At 35.1% G+C, this 19,734-nt stretch overlaps 1 long non-coding RNA gene across 1 annotated transcript in view; it reads left to right on the top strand.

Moving 5' to 3' along the window:
- The first annotated feature begins 6 nt into the window (after positions 1 to 6).
- The window catches only part of LOC138312096 (uncharacterized), a 62,914-nt gene continuing 43,186 nt past the window's right edge, over positions 7 to 19,734 (top strand). Inside the window, exon 1 of the long non-coding RNA XR_011206857.1 lies at positions 7 to 2,013. This is a non-coding gene — a long non-coding RNA (uncharacterized lncRNA). The remainder of the gene's footprint in view (positions 2,014 to 19,734) is intronic.

Raw genomic sequence — 19,734 nt, 5'->3', positions numbered from 1 at the left:
CAGATTGTCTATGGGCACTATATATATAGTTCACTTGGTCCGACTGCTCCCAAAAGTTCCAACGACACATATGTATACAAATTGTACATGAATTTCTCCAATGTATAGACTCCGCACTATGGTAGTGGTCCTACTCCAATGACTCCTGTATGTATACACTAGGGCTTACAGGGTTCAACTGCCCACTATATGGGTTTCAGCACATGGTGCCTATGCTAATACTATATGGGTTTTCAGCACATGGTGCCTAACACATGGTAGATTGGTCCCTTTCGCAAATTTACCTACAAGGTTATAGAGTCAAAGTTCTGAGTCTATGTCCATAGGGTTATAATGACAATAAGATGCACTGCTTAGTTGTATTATATAGCTTATAACCACATTTACTATATTACTAATAAATCTCTTTCTCTCTATATTTCTCATATACATATTATTTCCTACAAAAATACCGAATAGGATATTATTCTACAACAATGACCTTTATATTATATCACGCAATATATTTTACATATAGAAATTGTAACCAACATTACATTTATTACATAATCATGTACTAACTGTTGGCGTTTCTTTTCCTAACTCCGGTCACACAGCTCACTCTCTCTTGTATACAACTCCTCCAAGTAGCAGATTTTCCCCAAAACTAGCATACAGCTTCGTATAAGGCTTCAAACTGTTGGGAACACAGCCCTTTACCAAGCACACAACTTCTGTATTTCTCCCTGGCACACAACCTCTGGTGAACCTAGAGCCGTACAAACAGGTCTACATCTACATCTTGCATGATTTTGACACGTCTCAGTAACCCTGACTCAGCAATTTTCTAACCAATCAAAACAGGTAACCTCCACAGTACAGGTGTATTACCTGATCGCCATAAGACTTGATAGCTAGCAAACATTTTACTTAGTATAACTTTTTTGACAGAGGGTAGGGGTAACATATACATCTGTTCTGAGCAAAAATAATGGGGTGACCGTGTGATATTATTATTTTGTTAAAGAAAGCATTAGTATTGTCAATTTCGTTAAAATTCATATCTATCAATTAACCAGTTTGTCATATGTATGAACAAAACAGTGAAATTCCAGTAAAATCACAGATTACGTCAATTATTTTTGTTATTTATAATAGATCAAAATTAAGCACAACACCATATTATTTTTTTTTTCTTTGATATAAATTCCTATCTCCAAAAATCTAAATAAAAAGTTTGTCGTCAGATAAAAATGACTTTTCACATGAGATCCTTAAAGAGAAATACAACACCACATGGTTTAAATACTTTCCGGACAACAACAAATCGGCTTGGCTGGATGTAGGGCTATATTACCGTCATAGATGGTAAATCCTACACTTACAGTTTGCAACACAGGAATCCAAGGTTCGCGAGTGACAGAATAGGTTTTCTGCGACAGGAGCCTGAGCGCTGACTAAAGCAGAAGACACATACGTTGTTTCACCAAAGGTCATATCATTACGTGGAGCATGTCCTGGGGGGAACCACATGACTTGAAAATGAGGTTGTTCCACATGGATGATATTTGGGAGTTTGTTAGTGATTCTTCATACCGCTGTCATGTCTGTTTCGTTTTTGCTAAATGTATGACAGATTTCTTGTATGATCCCTGTAAATTGGTAGAACTGCTCTTTAACAAAAACAAAATATTACTAAGTTAATTCAAACAATGGGTAACACCAAATATGAACGCTGAATAATCTCTGTGCTTCCAATCAAACAGGATAAAGGCATAATTAAATTCGGACAATAGTAAACGAAAGTTATTGATGGTATGCGGTAAAAACAAATGAATGAATAACATATAATGATTATAATAAAATAAGGTTTATTCTGTATCCATTATGTACTCTATAGTGCATATTAACAGTCCTAATGACTGCTTATTTTATCTAAGGCTGTACTCCCCGGGAAGTACGGAGATGGACATTGCAATAACGATTGTGTCAACTGTCCTAGTAACATATGTCATCCAACAGCCGGGATATGTGGTATGTATGTTTGTATAATTCAATTTTCGCTTGTAACGAGCATTTTCATTGGCTTAAAAATTTCCTTTATCAGCCCACAAAAAGGAAAAAATGGAAGTAAATTGAATTATAAGGATTGATCTGAATAGATTGTTTATGTTATGCAGATATAACGCAAAAATCTGAGTGTACTCTCATCATAAACTGCTTTTATTCTTCTAAAGATAAGTTAGTACACCTACTCATGTTGGCACGCTTTCTGTATTTCAGGTGTATGATCGAGCTGTCATTGTTCAATAAGCTCAATAGCACGCTTACAGTGTATTATTAACCGCTTTTTTATTCATGTAACACACGTTCAGATCTAGCTTTAAATAGCTCGGCATCTAGGGATCACCAACAGACACTGTGACTGTTATGTTCGTAGCACTTAGTTGATGGTGTTTAGACAATACGTCCAATTTGTAATTTGATAATATCTTTTACATTTTTTTTTTTTGCATATCTATGACCTTATCTTGATGACGGTTTACAGTTCCATATTATCTATATAGTGATGATATGGCAGGATGGATAATTTGATTGACAAACACAATGTATTTAAATTGATTGAATGTAGTATATTGATATCATCGAAATGCCTTTGATGGATAATGAATTTACACACTTTATATTCGTTTAATGCTTTAGACACAAAAGTTTGTGCATCTGGATATTATGGATCAGATGATAATTGCGCCCCATGTCCTTCAAACTGTGCAGGAAATCTTTGCGATGGTACATCAGGGGCTTGTTCAGGTAATGTTTTCGTCAATGAACATTTTCCATATATACAAACTTTGATAACAGTTTTTGCGAACTTTTAACTTTTAACACAATTTTAAAAGAAATGTTTGTCTGATGAGACGATTCATAACAGACATCCCCAAAGAATTGCCGATTATTTTGAAGATTATAAAACTATATTCTTCTAAGAAGAAATTAGACTAAGGGCAGAGTGCAAGACACTTAAGATTAGAGTAAATTCATTGAAATCGCTACTACCGATCGTCATAAAGTACTTGACAAAATCTAACAAATTTGGTCACAAGAAACGATTACAGAGGTTGGCTCAATTATGCCATATACTTTAATTTGACCTCCATTGCGTAGGTGAGTATGAAAAATAGGTACAGTACATTTCTTAGGTAAACCCGTTCTTTATGTCATAGAATGTTCAGATCGCCTAGAAACAAGATTTATGCCATTAAGCACCACTCCGGGGAAAGTAACCACAATTGTAAAATAGATGCTGACCCTTGACCAACATTGGGACAAGCTAAGTTCCAGGCACCAATAAGAGGAGAAATTAAATAAGTGTGGTTTAGATCAATTTAAAATCTTGACTCAATGTACTAGTCAAGCTAATGTTTTGTGACTAAATGACGAATGGTTAGGAGTGAGTAAATCTGCAATATTAATCGGATTATATCCTCTTGAATTATTTGTTTTTCGTGAGAGAGAGAGTGCGGTTATAATATTTTCAAAGAAAACAATGAAAAATGTTGTTGCGTTTTTTCACCAGACTTCTATCCGATAACGATGAAGTTAAAATCAAAAAGCAGAATGAATGTTTAGTTAAAACACATAAAAAAGTCTGTAGTGATTGTAAGCTTTATATATTATTTGTTATGTGATCTTTTATTATATACTCCATTAGACGATATACGTATTTGTGTTCATACATTAAATACAGTATGCTTATAGATTTATCACATTCAATTTCATAAATATGCAGTATCTATCAGGTATTATTGGTTACGCCTAGGGTTCTAGTTTTAGCCATATCTACCTATGTTGTTGTTCAGTGCTGATACAGCAGGATTTTTTCTCGGTACATATTGTAGAATTGTCCAATGAACTCTGTGTGACTGTGACCAGTAGGCTGTGTCCAACTCTAGGACAATTGTAGTATCTGTCGAGTGAAATATTGACAAGAGTGATTTCCTATGTTGTTTTAAAACACTATATTTCTCTCCTTCCAATATATTTAAGTAAGTAATTAAACTACTTATCAGTTTTGGCTTAGTGATAGCTATTTCATATGCAATCGATTTATTTTATGTCGTGTTACTGGAATTTACTTTGCCAAATAACTATCGTTTATCAGTCAGTAGTGTTTGAACAAAGAAAAAATCTTAAATCTTCGGGGGTGATATATTTTCCTGTTTTTACAGTCAATGGAGTGATTGATTATAGTTTGTTTTATTATTATTATAACTAATGTCCACATGCTTGAGGCTATGGAAACGAAATCACAAACTCGAAGGCCACTGAGGTTGTTTTTGCCTCACGTGTGGGAGAATAAAAGTAACAGCAAGATCTAGATGGATGGCGTTAACGTAATTGATTTTGTAGAAAATCTATATTTATATAAAAAAAATATATTCATTCATAAACGAATAGAAATATTGATTTTACATAATGTCTATGAAAAACTAATAACCTGCATGTTGCATCGATATGTACGGCAATAATTAAATTATTTCTGTCAGGCGACAGGTATCCCCTACTCGTGACCCTATTCGAATGTCTTAGATGTATCTTACATTGTCTTTGTCCCTAGTTGCAGTAAAGATGTCAACAAATCATCTCGTATCGAACCCGAAATCCTCTCATACTTTTTAGGCAATGATATGGACGGATATGTCTAGAACACACGGTCTGTAATGTAATTTATGATACATATCATCGCATGTTAACAATATGAACGAGCAAACGTGGTTAATTAACATTAAAAATCCATGCTGATTTACTGAATAAGAAAATAAATATAAAATATATTTTGAAATTACCAGCATTATGCGTCCTGCATAGAGGGCAATACTACATTGTAGGTTAGTAGTAGTATAATTGGATTTTAAAATTAACAAAAAATTACATTTTAAATCAGTCACAGATGACGTAAAATCCACGGTTGTTTTGTCACATTAACTCCTTCCACACTCTGATGATGTGAGTTTGTCCGTAAAGCTTTCTTGCCAATGTAAATATAATGGCAAAATAGTTTCATACATATGTAGTATATTTGTAAATTTCGTGTGTAGTTTTTTTTTTTTTGGGCGATTTGTCTTTCCGGGGGCTTAAATTTCGCGGAATTTACATTATATAGAAGTATGTTTCTGTTGATATCACCCTTCTAGCTGATATCCTCCTTTACTATACTTCCCTCCTCCTATCCCTTCCCCTCCCCCACTTCGTTACGCGGAGGTATTAAAATTGATCGAATAATTAGGATTCTCGAATTCACGAAATGTTAAACGAAATTACAACCCCGCGAACTATAGCAATTAATATAGTGTTATTAGCATCATCCTTCGTGACTACTTGAGTTAAAGGAGGTGTAATTTGATCTTCACGGTCCAGATTATGTGGTCTGTTGATAGTTACGTTATACTGTAACTAATAAAACGACTACATGGATTTCGTCAAATCGGTTAATGTGACAAAATGCTCATCAGTAGAAGTAAGACGTTCCATTTCCTTAACAAAAAATGTCATTCATTCTTTGGTTTACCTCATTGTTAACATGAAATGAGTGTGTAAAGATATTGTTTATATATACAAAACCGTCGTATGATACAATGTTATTTTTTTAGATTGTATTGACGGATACTGACGGGACCTACCTGTACGCAATGCCCGACCTTGGCTAGAGAAGTACAAGACAACGTGCGATAAAACATCGGGGAACGTTTACCCCGTAAGTATTTTTCACGTTCTCGAATATGCATCAAATATTCGGGCGATTATTCCAAAAATGAAAACGACAGAATGTAAACGAAAATTGTGCTTGTGAACAGTGGTTTGTTATGCTCTGATAACATTATCTACGTACCGATTTTATCGCATAACTTACTCGTTCAGCTAGGACATAAAACCATGTCATACATATCGGAAGCACACACATGGAATAAACACTATCGTGAAGTCAAATGTAATGAGTTGTGATGTGTTTATATCGGCAATAAACCAGGTTTTAATTAAAGTTAGTGTAGCTGGTATAACTGTGACCTATTTGCAATTGTCCCATTGTGTGAAAATCTAGAATAACATTTCACTTACTCACAAATTGGTGGTAGCAAGAATGACCCGCATGAAAACCAGTTCTGTTGAGCACCTTATGCCTTAAAATATGTATTTTAATTTCTATTATAATTAATATTGTATTACCCTTTGAAACGCACACTTTTTATAAACGGTACCTTTCTCTTATAAATGTGGTTTTCAGATAGCTACATGTTGTATTTGGAAACTCTACGGGTATTCCGGATTTCCCGCTCATTTTGACGGGCATGGATCACGATTCCCGAACAAGTCTACTGATCAAGAGTTTTTGTATGACGTTTTGAAATCTGTCAAAACTATGAAGAAAGTGGGTGTTTTGATTTTGATCTTTAAAATATATACATATGAATGGTCATTGTTTGTTTATCAATACCTAGGTTACGAGCTTTTGCTAGAAGCTAAATGCAACCCAAGTTCCCAAAATTTTCTGATTGCTTTATTTGTTGCATTCAAACTGAGTTAAATCTGTAAATATTCGTTTCAGGGCTGATATAGAAACACATAATAAGTCCAAAATGTACGACACAAATAAGGGATTATGTTAATGATTATTCGGACGCAAATATAATGGATGTTCAACTTATAGGTAGGAATTTACTTTAGTTTGCATGTGATAGTGATCAAAACAGGACATTTCAAGTTAATATAACACCAATCGTGCCAAATAATTGTGATTATTCATTAGCTCGCGACTCTCACTCGCTCTCCGGTAAGAATTCTAATTGGATTTATGGTCACAGGATTTATATGAAATATCTACATATGGCGGCTGGCACGGTCCATCAATAGACCATAAATAGCCACGCCTTCAAAATAATTCCATCAACCTCGTTGAACACAAGATTAATGGTGATAAGGGGGGGTATAAATAACCATAGAGCAATGAGGAATATTTTTAATTCGACATCGCTTCAGCTTGGCCGCATATAACTGATAAGTGTGTTACGCCCCCAAAAGTTCGTATCCTAACAACGAACTAGCAGGTGTGTCTGATCCATATACTGCGATTACAGCACAGTGCAACCGCGATCAAGGCATGGTCTCCGCCCCCGCTTAAATGATAAAGTTTTTTAATGAAGACATGTTATAGAAATTAAACGTTGCCCGAAGTTGTATATAGATAACCCGGTAAAGCGGCCCCCCCCCACCCCTCCCCAGAGTAGAGGTATGGGTAAACCCGGGGCAGTAATTGGATTTATATGAACAATCTCGAAATATGGGTAAAAAACGGTTGGGAAATGACTACGAGAAAAAGCGAAAAAGATCCCCCCCAAACATATACCACCACACAAAAATCCATGATCCCCATGTCCCACCGCCTCCACGCGCAATGTACAGTGAAATACCGACATCCCCACTGCAATAGAATCCACCCTGCAGGGAATATAGACAAGACACTGTTTCATATTTATAGGCCCCAGTATATGATCGAAACAGCGGATTGAAGTCAAAAAACGATCTTAATTCGCTTTTATGGAATTCGTGGCCTTGAAGTTTTTTGACCGTGTTGCTTGGATACGCATGGGAGATACATGACTCAACTCCGAGGAAGGCACATTATGGACAGAAAATCATCATCGCCAAACACCAGAACAAGCATATTCACCTCATATTAACACTTCCGCAGGAAGGCAATAGATGCACTATTCTGGGGAACCGTAATCCACCAAATTAAGATGGCCGCGGTGTCCCATCACTAGACCATCAATGGCTGAAGCCACATCAATCACAATGTATATTGATTAGAGTTCTGAGGAAAGGCCATACTCAATCAGTTAACACAAATCCCTCTCACCTCTCAATCACTTCAATAATCAATCTCTCTCCGTGAACATAGTTTGATCAGTGATATCTGGGAGAAACAGATATCAACTGATTTCACGGCAATATAAAACATGTCAGTATATAGAGGGATCAAATATATTGCCCAATTCAATCAATAAAAATCAATTTATGCATGTACGCAAGAATAATCTGCAACACCAGAAAACCTGCACGAAAGATTATCTGTCACTAACCACATTGTCCAAAGAGTTGTGGGAGTAGTCATTTGCATAGATAAGACATGTAGAGAACATGGGCTATGTCCAGGAGGCCGTGACGATTCTGTCTTCTACTAACTCTCGCGCACACTCCGCTCTCTCTCTCACTAAAAAAGTAACACACAACACACAGCACAGAAACATATACCAACAAATGGCCTGGGATCTCAGGGAGGGTGGAAGCCAATCTCGCTACGTGTCCTCAAACCAAATTATTTTCTCCTCAACATAATTTAGCCCATCGCATCGAAGCGGACATGTGAGCAAGTTCGTCTTCATTTAAAAAGTGGGGAATAACTGGTCAGCAACTATCAGACATAACATTATTTTTCGGCTCACTAACGCAACACACAAATAACCAGCGTGCCCTACACGATAACCGCACATATATGGGGGTTTATATTGCCTCTATGTCGCTATTAATCAACAAAGCATACTCGCAATCGAGCGTATTAACATATACACCAGCGCACTGAATCCCGCTCTTCTCGCGCTCACTGTCTATTCAACACCTGCTTATCCCTACAACATCTTCATTTAGACATCGCGCTATCTCGCGCTCTCTCTCTATTAGTTGATTTAATTAGAGTTTGACCCTTCTCATCGGATAAATCATTAAGTACTGTAATGTACTTTAGTAATGTACGGCTTTCTACATGTTATACATGTACTATGGATCGATAAAAAAAGACAAAAACATTTCAAAATCGCAAATCATTACATATTCTTTAAACATAGACAGACTATAACACATAGTTTTTGACACCAAGAAAACCCAGTGCGAATCAACATAGAAAAACAGGTGGATATCTAATTTAGAATCCCTGTGATATCCGATTTAATTGAATATGATCCTATTCTAATGCACGTTGAACCTAACGGTGTGCCAAAATGACCATATGATGTCTCATAATCTTAACGCAGGTCATTGCAAAGATCCACATGCCAATCACTAAACATCAATCTCAAGCTACTCAGAAATCGTTTGAAAAGAATCTTAGTTTTCATGCAAAACTATTACAGTTTTATAATGCTAAATAAATCCATTGTGTTTAAGCATGTCACTGTGACCTACATTAACGGTTTTCAATGGTTGTTGTATTGGACAGACACGAAAACGATGTATCGTTAATTAAGGGATTAAGCGCGAGCGATACTTATTCTTAAAAGGTTTTATTTGTCAGAAGCTAATATCCCTTTGCAATTTCAAAAAATTTGAAAAGTTTCTAGAGATTAAAGGAATTATCTGAAATGAATTTCAGTGCGCTTCTTCTCTAAACCGAATCAGCTCAGCCATAGGAGTTTTATTTGAAAGATTTATTGATTTGTTTTTTGTTTTTATTCATTCTCTGTCTAGCTGATCTTGTGTTAAAACATTGTTGTAAAGTACTCTAAATAAGGACAAAAATAGTCGTTTGTCCTCCTGACACGCCCCATAAGGAAATAATTAACGTTTAATTTGGTTAAAAACCTACAAAAATGTTGTGTTGTCGAACGGCAATGCAACATTGCAGTCATTTTAATTATAATTATTCAGAGAAAATCCTTACTGTATGCACATATTGTAATTTGTTACATGAAACATGGATACGGCATAAAAACACACAAAAAAACCTTAAAACGCACAGCCATCCAATTCTTAAAATATCACGACTAAACAAATAGGTTTTTTTTTACATACGAAGCCTAACAAAAGACTGATAAACAAAAATAAAAAAAATAAGTTAGTTCCCGTGTCAAGGAAATAACTTTGTATTTCATGTTATTTGATTTGGTCGAGTGTAGGAGATTAAGAGCTTTGAATATCAATCGTAGTTTTTACTTTTAAATATCTTTTTCTTTTCAGAATGTGATGCTGGTTTACCATGCGTGACCATTGTAGAGATTGCTACTAGTCCAGTTGAAACATGTACAAGAAAGAATGTGTGCTACATAAGCTGTGGTCCGTGCAACGTTGAGAATCGCTTCGCGCATTTCATGTTTTGACATTCTGAAGTTAATGCAAGAAGAAAGTGATTTTGTTTGTACGTTGAATTTGTTTAAAAATGTTACACTGTATAACACATTATTGATGTTTGTGTGCTCGAGAGTTGTTGTCCAGACTTTCCGTACCCAGACCATTTTGGTTGGAACAAAAGATATAAACGACTATAGATAAGCGGATAGCAAATGTTGTGGAGAACGCCTTTTCATTAGTGCACTGTGGGTGCAGGAAAGGCTGCAAGCGAACGCATAACTGAACCCCAAATCTAACATTCGTATGCACAGTCTCAGTGATCATGTTGCGTATACTCTCATTGTTTATTTAGGTCGTGCTGCGCCGCTTGTGAAGTTTCAATGAAGTAGTTATAGAAATAAGATTGACGGATTATGGCGATGCGTAGATATATAATCATATAGCGGGCAAGTATAGGTAAACCATTTTTTGAGGGATTTACTAGTGTGCTTTGTGATAGCCATTCCACACATCCAATGATAATTGCGCTAGAGGATCCAACACGGGAATATCACCTGTGGAACGAAATGTGGAATAATCAGCTCACTCTCGCGATCTCTCGCGGTAATAGGGCAATGATATACATCAGTAATTATCCGTCCCGAATTCATTTATGATCCGTGTATTACCGTGTTTATGCAGAGCTGTCGTTGTACATTTCTCTTGCTATGTCTCGGAGTCACTGACTGCTACATGATTATTTTCATTCGTACGGAACAGTGGAGTTGCCATACTGTCGCCCGCCTCTCAATGTGCACAACCACAATAGCACAACGTGCGACAGCGACCTTCCCGACGGTCTGTCGTCATACGGAGGTAAGTTTATACACGTCAGGCAGTTGAGACGGACACAGACTGTTATCAAGCACATCGGATCACCGACTGGTTGTGACCGGAATATACAAAGGTTTACTATACGGTATGTGTACGGTATCACACTCTTAATATCAAAAACAGAATTAATCTCTATCATGATAATAGCAACTATATGCGTTCCTGAAACACAGTACTAATTCGTGCGTCCTTTTCTATTGTTGCACGACGTTAGTGTCTATCTACCTGACCGAACATTCATTTTAGAATATATAACATCAACGTAGGACAAACACTATGGACAAGAAAAACATTAACACAAATTAAATTGTGTTCTTCCTGTCGTTTTTCTCCACCAGTAACCTTGCAAACTTTAGTCCTCTCGAACGTTTATTAAATTAAAGTGATCCAGGCCGATAGTTCCTTTGAATAAATGCAAAAATGAAAATCATTATGACATCCCCAATATTGTTCGAGGGGACATCGTTTCTCTAAACTATCCGAGCACTTTAACTGAGAAATCATAGAGTAGAGATCGGCTTCTAAACCCGCAATGCCCATGCAATACTTGGATCTTGCACATTTCCCGCGGCGGAGTTGGTCGGGTCGATGGTTGTATAGTACTCGCGATCGCATTACCCGTAATGCAGGACTGTTGATTCATCGTGTCGGTAATCGTTGTGGAAAACCAAAATAACACCGGCATTGAGGACGTAACAGAGCTCCGGGACGCCGGATTGTAACCCCCCGGCGGGGGGTGGATCAAAATTTCTAAAGTGGTGGAATATTTAAAATGGGTTGTAATTGTGCCTCCGACTTTTTAATAGCCAGACGCCTATTTTACAATTACTTCCATATACCCGCCTCTCCCTTATGACTCTCCCCTCTTAATACCTTGTTCAATTGTACTTACGGTCTCGCGCTCTCTCGCGCGATTCAACATTACATGGATATATGTTAACTCTTGAGTCACGGCTACATATATACAAGCATCGGTTTGAGTACGAAAAAAAAAAACCACATTGTCATACTAAAAGAAAATTTCTCAAGACTTGCTATTTTCACTAACGGGCCACATATCCTCTTCTACGTACTTACAACACCTAATCTCGGCTCGGATCAGCTACCTTTCTTTACTAGGGCCAATAAACAATTATACCATTGAACCGGACTGGGCTATAATCTGCACTCATGTCAAGAGGACACCAACATTGAGGCCATATTTTTCAACAACAGGTTCGCCAATTAATATTATTTGCTCTCTTATCACGAAAAATCTTCATCGCTTGTCAGCTCTCACTCTCTCGCTACTTCGAAAAAAAACTCTTTACCTACAGCAATCACATAGGTTTAAACATTTAGTGTTTTTGTTTACAGAATGTGATAGTGGTCGTACCATGGAACCCCAGTTGTAAAACATTCCCTGTCCAGTTAACTTTATGAAGATCTAATTTGATTTGTTATCATAAACAGTGGTCAGAGCCAAGTGATAAACCCACGGCCTTCAAGCCGCTAGTCTACCGTGCCTTGCTCTTGCAATCTTAACCACAGAAACAGAAAAAAATGTGTTAATTTTGTCGTAATTTGACACAAAAGTGACTATAGCACGATGAGATCAAAAACGCTTCTAAACAAAAAACCGGTATTATTAAGGTTTGAAGCATTAACATATTTTAGAATAACTCTGCAATAAAGTTCTATCGACATTATTCCGAAATAATGAGAGCATCATGGTTAAAATTAAAGACAAAATTTGCACACGATCTCGTTAATGTATTTAAAAAAATCTTTCATAAAAAAAAAAAAAAAAAACCATGACTACAATTGTAATTTTATACACAATGAAAATGAAACTTGTTTGTTCATGTATACCTAAGCTTGCAAAGACTTGCACTCTACACATGGATACTACGGGTACTACCCTGCAGCATCTAATTGACCCGGTTGGTTGCAGAACCCCTATACTACCCGTGTGATGGAATATCTGATGAGAGGAACAGTTTAACGTAAGTAATTGTCAAATATTTGTTTAACCAACTATGTATCCACATTCATAAGCTCTGACTGTAACAACTCCCGCACTCTTACTTGCTTAACTTCATATTTTGATAAGTATTTTTCGCTGTCTTACTCTTCTTCAATTTTTAAGATACTATTGCAACTCTCTAAATTGAGATACTATGTTGTGTAAAATCGTCCAAAATGTCTCGTATTGTTTTCAAAACAGAAATACAAAAAAAGTTTTAATGTAAAGTTTAGCTTCAAGTTATTAATAGCAGAAATTAATATAACTATCATATCCTCTTATCATTTAGTAAATAAATAAGACAACGGTATGTTTTTATAACCCATTATCTGCCATCCAAGTTGGGAAGATAATACTTTTATTATTTTATGTTAAATGATCAAAACATCGGCAACATCACACACAGAACCCAATATAACTTTAAATTACCATATCATTAATGTAATTCAATATTTAAGGCCCATCCCCATATTATGTTAATTTAATCTCTGTATCCTTTTATATAATCAAACTCCGCCATTTTTAAATATCACTGTATTATTTGGATGGACGGTCAACTTAGTGTAGAATAGCTATGAATTCTCTCACCAGAGAAAAGATGCACAATCCTTTATGACGGTAATGTAGCTAATAAAAATCTAACAAACTCAATAGTCAGAAAAACATGAATGGTTTTACAGAACACACACTGTTTTTACCATAAAATAAAAAATCTTGTGTTTTATTTCATTTAATTTGGAAAACGATAATATAAAGTTTTGATAGCATTCCACATTTTACCAATTTTCAGGTATTTGATGCTGGTTACCATGGTGCCAATTGTGTACGTGCTCTGTCCAGCTTCATATCTTTAAAAAGAATATGTGTGTTACATGGTCTGTGGTCAGTGCATCGTTTAAGGGTTAAATGAGTAATATTGCTTTCCATTCTTGTTTGAAATGCTTAACCTGATATATCAAAAACCGTTCAACTGTGTACAAAAACAGAGATATTGATTATGTTCATACAGGAATGGGTTAACGTTTCCACAATTAGAGTCATTAAACCACAGTCGACACACGCCCTCAGCCTTTTGAATACCCACTACGAATAACATACACCGACTCACTCCCCTCTTTCTAAAATCGATCACTATTGTTTTATGTCTGTATTGAATTCATTTTAGATAAACAATGAAAAAAAATACATACTTTAAAGTACTGTTTTCGATTGAAAAACTATGGTATTGTAATGAGAGTAGAGAGTAATGGGCCAGTCCAATTAAAACCATTCCTCTGGTACACCTCTTATACTCGTGTAATAAAGCCAATAAGGAAATTGTTACCGCAATCAAGGTTTTTTCATACATGTTTTATAAAATTTAAATATTATGGCCCTCAGTAAGGGGATACATCTCGAATTGACCTCCTTGGTGAAAGGTATTTATTTTCGAAAGGGCAAAAGTGTTTTTTATATCCGAACAAATGATAAAAGAAAAGAAGTAAAAGTTGTTATGAAAGACAGAGAGTTTCCCCAACAAACGTTGCAACAATTCGTCGGACTGCAAAGAAAAGAAAAAGAAAAAAAAAACAATAGTGTTCGCCGTTTGTTTAGTTGTGACGTTTTGTCAGATGACGTCAACTTCCAGGTCACATGCAAAGCTTCTCAAGGGTTTATCTTCACTGGGGACTATGTTCCTTCGTCCTTCAATTTCCGGTGAAAATATCTGAATCATTTCATGCTAATTTAGAATCAATCTTATTCTCATCTGACCATCCTGCTAAATGAAAGTGCAGCGTATAATAATTGTTTTAACTGCATGATAATATGTACTGTTAAGTAACCGGTGTTTGAACCTTAAAATGAAATCACGTTACGGTTGATAACATATCAGAAATTTTAATTATTTGTTGGTATAAGAACGTTTATCAGAATATATTCTCAAACATAAAGTTAACCAAATATTGAACAAATATTCATAGAACTATGGACCAGGAGTCGCTCTGTTTATAAACAATAAAATTGGGACGCTTCCTTACAGTCAAATGATTTGAGTATAGATAATAACTTCTGAAGAAATAGTTTAGAAACATGGTTTTTAATTATCAAGGCTATTATTCTCTTTTTTTATCAAATTCTTAAATCTAAATGAGCTTATGAAAAATAGTCCATAATAGTTAAAATGTTTATAGAAAATTTTATACACATATTTATGAAATTACCAATTTTGTGCGGCTATTTTAAATCGATTTGCATTCTATACACTTTGTTAAAATGTGAAACTTTACCTTTTTTACATTAAACTGAGTACACTTGAGGTCGACTGTGCGACGTCATTTTAGCTGTCTTCTAGTTTTTGACAATTTGACAGCACAAATGAGAATTACCAAAGCCAATTAGTCTCCTTATTTAGAATTTTTAGTGAGATTAAAGTAATTTGATTTTTTTAGCAATATATGTTGGGAAAAATAACATTTTTTTAACAGGACAAAGTTCAAACACACTGAACCCACTATTTTGTGATGTCTTGGTTTTTGAAAGATTCAACCATTTTGTCTTCTGAACTTAAATGTTTTAGAAAAAAGTTATCAATCATATAACATTATTATTACATAAACTGCCTATTCTGGGTTGGCTGTTTTCATATTATTATTTTTTTTAAAAGAAAACAATTGCTTTTTGTTCCCTTTTTTCGAATATTCATACTTATAAGACATCTAACATGAGTAAAAAGATTGCTTTTTAACCGTTTCATGTGTATGGGTCAAAACAGCGAGAAGTGCGGTTAAAATCATAATTAAAACGTTTAAACAAGTATTCTTAATTTACAACAGCTCAAAATTGAGCACACCATAATATCATTTTTATTTTATTATTCCCATCCAGAAAAGAATTTACTAATCACTCGTGCATGGTTTTCTTAAGATCGTGCCATAGTAATACAAACACGTTATTATTTTCCCAAAGGTGATGCTCATGATTTTAGCGCTTCAAAGAAAGTGTTGCATGGTCGCCTATGAGATCGATTTAAAAAATATATGATGACAACTACATAAATTGGCAAACATACTACGTGTTTGGAACAGTGTTTTATTTCATGAAAAAGTTTATCCATGCATCTTGGATTTACTCCTTTTATCAGTTTAGCGTCTGGTAGTTGGAAAGTCTAAATTGTATGAATTTTAAGGTATCATTTATCAAACATATAAAACAAAAAAAGAAATTATTTTGGGTATCATAACATTTGGTTCTAGCTTGTAAGTGATGTTAAAGATGATGATGATGTGTAAGGAAAGTTGATTAGAGTTTAAATATATTTTCATAAAACAATTTATGAATCTAAAAAAATACTATCCAATTGATTTAATTCTATACGATAATCTTCATATATCGTATATTCATCATGAGCCTCTACTCTCTCTCTAGATCCACTACACCTTCCAAAGATAAAAACCACATCTATATGCTCAAAGTTTGAGATGTGTCACTATATATAGTATATACCATACTCAGATGTAGCTGCATCTCTCGCTCTCGCAATTTAAATGATATTCAACTAATCATATATTCAATCAATCGCATCACAAACACGCTCCGACTTCTACCTACACTGCTCGACACTCAGGAGTATAATTCAACACTTTGTAATAAAAACATTAATCTAAGCGAACAAAACTTTATGATCCATACAAGACTTATCGGGTCATAACGTTGAACTAAAGAGCAACACAGTCAAAGACAATAGTGACGAAATGTTTTTTACTTTTGGCCAACATCACCTCTCTTCGCCTATCTGTGTCGTAAAGGGTTTATTTATATAAATATAAACGATCTTATGTAGATTTACCTATGCACAGCAAAACAAATGAAACGTTGCCGCTCATGACGTGGACCCACAATCGTGAAAAATTATTCGATTATCAAATTTAAATAACCTACAGTTGAGAATTCCGCAATCATACCAATTGAAAAAAGGACAATAATCCAGTATCTTACAAAAACATACGGACTGGTGGAGAGATGACACCAATGACCTACCTTAATGAATTATGAGTTCGTTCTTTCGCTAACAGAGCTCTCAAGTATTGTTTTTAGAGATTTCATGAGGCTAGCGAGTCAACGACATGCGGCTCTCGCACGCTCGCTCTTATTAGGGACTGTTGGTGGAGAAATTATTTTTGCCAATTACATTAGACTATACGTTTAACTTCTTACCCACGTTTTCCATATGAAATGAACACTCATTCAAGTTCCTATATATAGTCTATATCCTCTTAAGACTTTCCATACATGCTGACCTCATAAACTAAAACTATATTTGATTTTCAACAATCCCCCCACATGATTTTTATTGCGATGTTGGATTTCCATAAGTGACTGTAGTCAGAAGATGTACCCAGCAAACCTGTAACCTATGTAACCATGGCACTTCCGGTCAAATGTGAAGGGGTTGGATATAGTTTAATAATTGTTTTTTTGTTAATGCAATCAGAAATAGAAAAAGCATACCTGAATAGCCTATGAGTATGCACGTTAGAAAAAATATGCTGTTAATGTTGTTAAAGATAAATAACTCTTTTCAAAAAGGCTTTTAATTTTACAAGAAAAAATATGTGTAAAATGTTCTAAGTAAGTTTTCTTTAATGTGCTTCCGTAAATATTTTATTGTATTTCCTTCCTATTACGAAAGTAACAAACAAGGTTCCAATACATAGAACAACAGCTTAATATATAAATTACAATAATGTCTGAAAAGAAATTAAGATAAGTACCAGTAGCTGAGGGTAAAGTGATATTGAGAGAAGGCGATTAAAGAGTATATCCAGTGTATATTATCGTTTTTGTTTTGTATCAGTCATATTTAAAGTCGAAAAAAGAACGCGTCGAAATTCGGTACAAGAATAACAAAGTTTACGGCGCGTCGAAATCCAAGCTTTTACCCTGAGAAACAAACGGCAAATCAAGCTTCTAAGCGACTCGCTCCGTTTTGGGGGCCCGATAAGCTGTGACGTCACTGCGGGAATCCACACGATTAGGCAATCTGGCGGAAATTGTAAACATAGGCGAATTTGAAGAAAGCGACGACGATATTGACTTACATATGTCAGATGGTTCATCATCGTTTGGTGTAATTAGTAGTGATGAACATGCTGTAGGTATCCAGCCTTATTTGTTTGAGCCAGAAACATCGACAGAGGAATCTGACAACGAAGCCGAAGATACCCAAGCCCAACTACGCGTTGGAAATACCGACTGGTAGGCATACCTTCCTGTTACCTGATTGTAAGTACCAATATTGGTAATGGCAATTTGAATTTACCGACAGTGAGCAGAGTTTATATTTTTTGAGAAAATTTATAATTGTTTTTCAACTCATCGTCGCTGTGGACAGCTGTCCCATAGTAATAAAGCCGTTTAAATTTAAGTGACATATTCTCTTCTTTGGATGTAAAAAAAATAAACCGACATCTATTCGGAATCAACTTTTTTTTAGAAATATCATTTTTACTCCTTAAATAAATTGAAGAAAGTGCAAAAAGTTCTCTCCTCGACTTACTATCAAGTATCAAAGAGCAAATGACGAAAGGAGACAACTGTACCCACACTTACAGGCATCAATGTTGATAACCGTTTTATCCAGATCAAAGTTTTTCACTTAAAAAAAAAGAAAATGAAAAATAAAAAAAATGATTCATCATAATATATTTTCCTATTCAAAATCCTAGAACATTGATAACGATAGGAATCAACTGTACTCGGGGCATTTCGCTCTCAAACGATCAGGTTAGATTCACTCTAAACATATTGTATCTGCTTTAATGTGTTTTATGTGCTTGACTGGCAGATTAACTCAGATTGAAATCAGAGGCCAAACATAACAAAAGGGACAAAATTTTCATTGTTTCATAATTATTATATTTATTTTTTTCTTCTTTTTTCCCATTCAATTTTCCTTTTATTTTCACAGTTTATATTATCGGTGCATCTTGACAATGACATCAATAACTTTTAAAACTCAATTTCGCAGTTGTTTAAGAGCTGGTCTTATTACGAAGATAACAGAAAAGTTTCCTTGGGAGACAACGATATTAATTATATTCATATTTATAGTATAAGTAGGTACATCAAACTGGTATTTTTACTGTTAACCAACTAAGCATTTTTCTTGTCTAGCGATCATTTAATGACAACTTAATTTCGCGTTTTTCTTGTCTAGCGACCATTAAAGACAACCAAATTTCACATTTCTCTTGTCTTGCGACCATTTAACGACAACCAAATTTCACATTTGTCTTGTCTAGCGACTATTTCACGACAACTTAATTTCGAGGTTTTCTTGTCTAGCGATCATTTAACGACACCTTTTTTTCCACTTATTCGAAATCAACTTGACCAAAAATCATAACGATCTTTTCAAAAGTGAACTGACTTTTTTTTGTCGGCAAAATTTTTATGACTACAGATCTAGAATCCCCATCAAAACAATAACTTCAGTACATTGGTATATGTAATAAACTTATGATATCCAACCTATCAAACAATATTGACGATTATGTTGTGGAGTAAATTGTCAGAACAGGTATAGCTTTGCTGGAGTTGAATTTGTATGGACAGTGAAAGTGGTATTTCCTCAATCTAATTTACAGTATATCATGCTTATTTCCTTAATATTTATTACAGAATGAATATCTGTTTGTCTCAAGACTGATCCTTATGGCGGCACAGACAATATCATGCTCGTCATTAGCTTACCCGGTTGACCTAACGTGTTACTGTAT

This window comes from Argopecten irradians, unplaced genomic scaffold (assembly GCF_041381155.1).
Source record: "Argopecten irradians isolate NY unplaced genomic scaffold, Ai_NY scaffold_0205, whole genome shotgun sequence".
NCBI classification, from domain to species: domain Eukaryota; kingdom Metazoa; phylum Mollusca; class Bivalvia; order Pectinida; family Pectinidae; genus Argopecten; species Argopecten irradians.
Note: the sequence above shows the minus strand (reverse complement) of the source record. Positions and strands in the feature narration are given on the sequence as shown.